The sequence below is a fragment of the Grammomys surdaster genome, unplaced genomic scaffold, assembly GCF_004785775.1.
Source record: "Grammomys surdaster isolate TR1022 unplaced genomic scaffold, NIH_TR_1.0 166, whole genome shotgun sequence".
In the NCBI taxonomy this organism is placed as follows: Eukaryota; Metazoa; Chordata; class Mammalia; order Rodentia; family Muridae; genus Grammomys; species Grammomys surdaster.
The window spans coordinates 11,302,191-11,309,654 of record NW_021604614.1 but is presented as its reverse complement, the minus strand read 5'-3'; positions in this window follow the sequence as shown (position 1 = coordinate 11,309,654).

Genomic DNA, 7,464 nt, shown 5'->3' with positions numbered 1-7,464 from the left:
CTCCTTCTCCTTCTCCTTCTCCTTCTCCTTCTCCTTCTCCTTCTCCTCCTCCTCCTCCTCCTCCTCCTCCTCCTCCTCCTCCTCCTTCTTCTTCTTCTTCTTCTTCTTCTTCTTCTTCTTCTTCTTCTTCTTCTTCTTCGACAGGTCTCACTGGATAGCCCTGGCTGGAGTGGAACTAGCCTTGAACTCCCGGAGAGCCACCTGCCTCTGCATTCCTAGTGCTGGGATTAAAGGTGTGTGCTGCCATGCTGGACTTTAACTTTTAAATATGTGTAAATAAGTGTGTCTGCATGTATGTACATGTGAGTTGTAAGTGCCCACAGAGGCCAGAAGAGGGTGTTTGTGTCCCTAGAGCTAGAGTCCCGCGGGAGTCATTTTCGTGGAGTTGGAGTGTAGATGCGTAGTAGGTAATAAAGCTTTCCTATTGCATGGAGGGTTCTGGCCTTGATTACCAGAACAGCACAAAACAAAAATAAAAGCTTTTTTGCTTCTAAAATATTAGAAACCCCCTAAATATCTGACAAGAAGGTATGTGTGCCTAGATTTTGGTCCATTGAAGCTATCACTGCAGGTGCTAGAAAGAAGGCTCAGTGGTTAAGAACACTGGATGCTCTTCCAGAGGACCCATGTTTGCCTCCCCAAACCTACAGAGTGTCTCCCAATGGTCAATAACTCCAATTCCAGGGGATCTGATGTCCTTTCAGGCCTCTGTGGGCACCAGTGCTCAGACGTACATGATGACAAAACCCATACACATAAAATTAAATAGATAAATAAAAATAAATAAGACACAAGCATTTATGGAGGAGTTTAGTGTGTGGAGATGCTATTCTCCTGTGTAGCCATGGCAACCCTAGTTGGAGGCTTCCATATCTCATGAAGATGGAAAATTTAAGCCAAGAACAAATTTTATTTTATTTTATTATTTATTTATTTATTTTGGTTTGGTTTTTCGAGACAGAGTTTCTCTGTGTAGCCCTGGCTGTCCTGGAATTCACTCTGTAGACCAGGCTGGCCTCGAACTCAGAAATCCACCTGCCTCCCAAGTGCTGGGATTAAAGGCATGTGCCACCACCGCCCGGCACAAATTTGATTTTAAAAATATAATTGAAATTAAAACAATTTTCTTGGGCTGGAGATTTGGCTCAGTGGTTAAGAGCACCGTCTTCTCTTCCAGTGGTCCTGAGTTCAATTCCCAGCAACCACATGGTGGCTCACAACCATCTGTAATGGGATCCGATGCCCTCTTCTGGTGTGTCTGATGACAGCAACAACGTACTCACCTATATAAAATAAATAAGTAAATCTTTAAAAAAAAAACCCACAATTTTATTTTATGTGTATGGGTGTTTTGTCCACATGTAAAGCTATGTACTAAGTGTGTACCTAGTGCTTATGGAGGCCAGAAGCGGGCGTCAGATCCCCTGGAACTAAAGTTACAGATGGTTGTGAGCTTCCATTCGGGTGGTAGGAACTGAACGCTGGTCCTCTGCAAGAGCAGCCAGTGCTCTTAACCTCTGAGCCATCTCCCCAGCCTCCCCAACCCCACCTATTTAAGAGATCTGAGGGATGAAGAAACGGCTCAGTAGCAAAGAGTACTGACTGCTCTTCCAGAGGACCCAGGTGCAATTCCCAGCACCTACATGGCAGCTCACAACTGTCTGTAACTCTGGGATCTGACACCCTCACACAGATATCCATGCAGAAAAAAAATACCCAATACATATGAAGTAAAAATAAAAATTCTTTTTAAAGGGGTGGGGGTGGTCTGAAGAGATGGTTCAGTGGTTAATTAATTAATTAAATGAGAGAGAGAGAGAGAGAGAGATATCTGAGCAGAACCCAGTGACTCAGGGTCATCATCCCAGCTCCCCTCGACAAATTAGTGAGCTGTATATAAAACTTTTAAAAATGTACTCCAGTGTAGTGGCTCACACCTGAAACCCCAGCATTTGGGAAGCTGAGGCAGGAGGAGTGCTGTGAGTTCAGGACAGGCTACATACAGCTACATAAGTGATCCTGTCTCTAAGAGAGACAGAAACAAACAGAGGGAGAGAGGGGGAGGGGGGATAGGGGGTGTAGGGAATAAAGGAAACCAAGAAGAAGAAGAAAGAAAGCTGGGTGTATGGCTCAGGGTGGGTCAGAGCCTTTGTTTGATCCCCACAGCTTCAAAGGATCCCGGGTTCTAACAATCTCCCCTGCCTCGGGCTCTCAGGTACCTGGGTCCACAGGCAAGTGTCCCAGACCCTTGCTTGGCTTGTATTTATTTGTTGAGACAAGGTGTCACTATGTAGCCACAGATGACATGGAACTCACCATGTAAACCAAGCAGGCCTTGAACTTCCAGAGGTCCACCTGCCTCTCCAGTGCTGAGATGAAAGGAATGGGCCACCATACCAGGCTAACTGTCTTCTCTTTGTTTTGCTATCTGGTACATTTGCTTCTTGAAGCAAGGGATCTTGCTGGATGGTCCATGGTGGCCTCGAACCCACAATCTTCCTGTGTCCCCATGTGAGCTACCCCTTTTCTGGGGTAGTTTAATTTGAACAGCCATATGTGTCAGTGTAATGACTGACAGGCTGAGTGGTGCTGAGCCAAGCAGTGCAATATTTGTGGATGAGAATAAAAACAAGACAAGGGTATGTGTAATAATAAAAAGCATTTTGAAACCATATGTAGCTCTTTTTTTTTTTTTCAGTTCTAGAGAGCATACCCAGAGCCTCACATGTGGTCAGCAAAAGATCTGTTGCTGAGACACACCAGCCCTCAAACTACCCTATTTATTTATTTATTTATTTATTTATTTATTTATTTATTTTTAGTTTTTCAAGACAGGGTTTCTCTGTGTAGCCCTGGCTGTCCTGGAACTCACTCTGTAGACCAGGCTGGCCTCAGACTCAGAAATACAACTGCCTCTGCCTCCCAAGTGCTGGGATTAAAGGCGTGCGCCACCACCGCCTGGCAACCCTATTTATTTATTTCTGTATTTTTTTTTTCTGAGACAAGGCTTCTCTGTATAGCCATGGCTGTCCTGGAACTTACTTTGCACTCTGAGACAATATAATCATGGGACCTAATAACAGGAGAAGGGCCCCAAGGCAGCCCCTGCATTTGAAGGACAGTGGCTTTTGGGTTTTCTCCTGCAGGAGCAGGAACAGAGAGCATAGTATGTGCTTCCAAATCCCTAGACCAGGCTGGCCTCAGACTCACAGATTTGCCTGATTCTGTTTCCTGAGAGCTGAAGCTAAAGGCGTGGAGATTACACACTCACACACACACACACACAGAGGGAGAGATACGAATATATATATATATGTTTATATATATACATATATGTGCATGTGTGTGTACACGCATGCGCAAGTGCATGACACAGCTCATATATATAAATCAGACTCAGCTCTTGGGAGTCGGTTCTCTTCTGCCACCTTGTGGCATCTAGGATGTAATTCAGGTTGTCGGGTTGTGGGCAAGCACCTCTAGCCTCTGAACCTTCTTGCCTCTCATCCACCCCCAATTATCTTCTTAATCCAAATGGGGCCAGGGTATGGTGGCACACACCTTTAATCCCAGCACTCAGTAGGCAGAAGCAGGCTGATCTCTATGAGTTCAAGACCAGTCTGGTCTACAGAGTGAGTTCCAAGCCTGCCCAGTCAAGGTTGTCTTGAGTAGTGAGAACCTGCTACACACACACACACACACACACACACACACACACACACACACGGCAAGTGAGGGGGAGTAGCATGGGGTTGTCTAGGGATTTGGAAGCACATACTATGCTCTGTGTCCCTGCTCCTGCAGGAGAAAACCCAGAAGCCACTGTCCTTCAAATGCAGGGGCTGCCCTGGGGCCCTTCTCCTGTTATTAGGTCCCATGATTACATTATCCCAGGCATCATGTTTATGCCTTTAAAGAACAATTGGTATGACTTTAACAAAAAGGATACAACATTCCAGATATGCTTCCTCCCAGTTCTCAGGTCAACCTGATTTCTTCCTGTCTCGGGGCATCCAACTCTATCCCAGAAGTCACTGACTAGACAGTGAACACACAATGTTAAAGCTCCTCAAAGCTGCCTGTGCTCTGCAGGTGAGGACTCATGACCAGGAAGCACAAAAGACAAAGTGTCAGCATCTTGGTGCCAGAGGTCCAGGGACAGAGGGTGAGATCAGAAAGAACTAAGGTGTGAAATGGGTACCAGACCATCTCTGCATCTCTCAGGCCTCCTCCAAAAAATACTCCAGCAGGATGCTCCAGTAGGATGCTCTGGCATTCATTTGCAGGTGGCCGCTGTAAACCACCTCCTGGAAGTTGTAAGACACATTTGGTGTTCACTCTGATCAAGTTCCCCATTCCAAGCAAGACCTGGAAAGATGAAAGTAAAGAATAAAACATTGGGTCCCTGAGGACTTAGGAAGGGGAAAAAAGTAAAATGTACTGTTTTCAGACATAGTTGGAAGATGTCTGAAGAACTGGAACCCTGCTGGCTTAGTGAGTAGGTTTCAGGACCCAGCATTGTGGTTCATCTTTCATGGAAACCTTTATTTGTGTGCAGTTAACTTACGACGCTTCAGAGTGTCGGCATCAATTCTCTGCTTCACTCTGAAATCCAGGCTGGTCTTGAACTCATGGCAGTTTTCTTTCTCAACCTCCCCAGTACTGAGAGGGCAGGCCTGTACCACTGTAGTCGTTCGAATACCCATGGCCCAGAGAATGGCACTATTGGGAGGTGTGGCCTTATTGAAGGAAGTATGTCACTGTGGGGGTGGGCTTCGAGACCCTCCTCCTAGCTGCCTGAAAGTCTGTCTTCTCCTGTTTGCCCTCTGAACAAGATGTACAACACTCAGCTCCTTCTCCAGCACCAGGCCTGCCTGGATACTGCCATGTTTCCTGCCTTGATGATTACGGACTGAACCTCTGAGCCTGTAAGCCAGCCTCAATTGGATGTTGTCCTTCTAAGAGTTGCCTTGGTCACGATGTCTCTTTACAGCAAAGAAAAGCCTACCTAAGACAATCTCCTACCATGCCTGTCTGCATTTGAACGTGGCATACGTGCAACGTGTTATCAGATACGTATGATTAGCAACTCAAGACAACTGAAAAGCTCAACTCTCTCTGTTACACCCAACAAATTTGGGTGAATTAAATAAGGTTAGCCGTGGGACTTTCTTATAAGCATGCCTCTTGTTATTTATTTAGCATTTATGTGCGTGCTTCAGCACATACATGGAAGTCGGGGACAATTTGCAGAAGTCTATTCTCTGCTCCCACGTGTGGAGTCCCCAGGGATGAAACTCATGTTGTCAGACTAGACTAGGCATCAAGCACCCTTGCCCATTGTGACATCATGTTAGTCCATAGGTACTAGTTTCAATGTTTATTTTTCCAATCAATATGCTAAGATGTTGGAGGTCAGGCGTGCTTGACAAACTGTCAAACCCTTACCTCGTGCTTGGCTGCCTTGCATCGAAGAGTCTCCAGCAAGCAGCCAGCTGGGCAACCATCAGGACAGCCTGGCTTCTATGGGCATGCCACAGACAGCACAAGGAAACTATACAGTAACCATAGCTGCTAGCGACTGAAGCATTAACTCTGGCTTCTGAATGCCTTCCCCCAGTTAGGATTGGTTAAGAAAGCTCACCCTATCAGGGCAGTGGTGGTGCATGCCTTTGATCCCAGCACTTGGGAGGCAGAAGCAGGCAGAGTTCTGAGTTCGAGGCCGGCCTGGTCTACAGAGTGAGTTCTAGGACAGCCAGGGCTACACAGAGAAACCCTGTCTCTTAAAATGAAAAAGAAAAGAAAAGAAAAGGAAGCTCACCCTCAGTCTCTCAACCACCAGCCCTTGGGAAAGTTTACAGCCAAGCCAAAGAGGGTCTATTTCTCCCCAGCCTCTTCCCTTGCTTCATGGCTCAGTGGATGCCTTAGATTAGTGCAACACCTTTTAAACATCCTCCTTTCTAGTTAAGTAAAGCCCATTTTTTGAGTCAGCCTGGAGATGTTCCTGTGCTTCCCCCTGACAGTTCAACATCAGCACCAATAAAAAGCCATCAGGGGTCCTGCCCTGTTTTTCTGTTCTGTTTGATTTGCTTTAAGTCTCTACCCCTAATAAACTGTGCTGAGTTGGTAACAGAAGAGGAGATGTTAAAAGGGGGCGGGGAGATGGAGAGATGGCTCAGCGGTTAAGAGCACTGCTCTTCTAGAGGTCCTAAGTTCAATTCCCAGCAATCACATTGTGGCTCACAACCATCTGGAATGGGGTCTGATGACCTCTTCTGGTGTGTCTGAAGAGAGTGACAGTGTTCTCACAGACATAAATAATAAAGGAGGGGGACGTGTTGCAGAGTGGCAAGAGTTCCAGAAAGCAGTGAGGGCAGAGATGACAGACACCTGAGGTGGTGGGGACAAGGAGGAAAGAGCAGAGAGCTAAGGCTAAAGAACCTTCCCAGCCACCCAGCCACCCAGCTGGAGAGGTCCAGGGAGAAGCAAGATTAGAGGGCAGAAGATCCCAGACACTCCAGGCCTGAGAGCTGTAACTCTGTTAGGATCCTGACAGCTGGTCCCAACATCCACATCAAGGGGCTGCGACCCCAACAGACACCAGCTCACTCACATTGACTCAGAGCAGCCAATAATGAAAGTGGGGACAGGAGTGGTGTTTTGTTTTGTTTTGAAGCCAGGAGATTAGGGCAGGCAGGGAACACGTGCTGACTCAGAGACAGTGAGGAGTTCTGGTGGGCTATTAGTCAGCAGGGTACCTGCAGATAACAATTGTGAACTGTTCTGTTTTTCAAGCAAGAGAGAGAGAGAGAGAGAGAGAGAGAGAGAGAGAGAGAGAGAGGATGAGCTGGCTCAACAGGTAAAGGCACTTGCAGCCAAGCCTAACAACAGGAATTCAAATCTTAGGACCCACACAGGAGAAGGAACGGACTAACCCCGACACATGTACCATGGCACTTACACACGGAGTTCTGGAATTCAGTTAGAAAAGGTAATCGTGTCATGGCTGCACATTGTAGGGCAACAGGCTGACATTCAGAATCAAAACTGTGTGTGAGGTTTGAGGTCCAGGGGTAGAGCTTGGTGGTAGAATGCTCGCCGAGCAGGTCCAAGGCCCTGGGTTCCATCCCTCGCACCACAAAGAAAAAAAGTGACGTTTATAATCTACTATCTAATGAGTCAGACAAATAAATGGGCGGGTAGAGTAGGAGGTAGATGGATTGATTGGTTGATTGATTGGTTGATGAGAAGATGATGATGAAAAATGATAGATGATAAACAGATGATAGATAGATCGATGATAGATGATGGATAGAAAGATAGATAGATAGATAGATAGATAGATAGATGATAGATAGATAGATGATGGATAGAAAGATAGATAGATAGATGATAGATAGATGATGGATAGATAGATAGATAGATAGATGATAGATAGATAGATGATAGATAGATAGATGATGG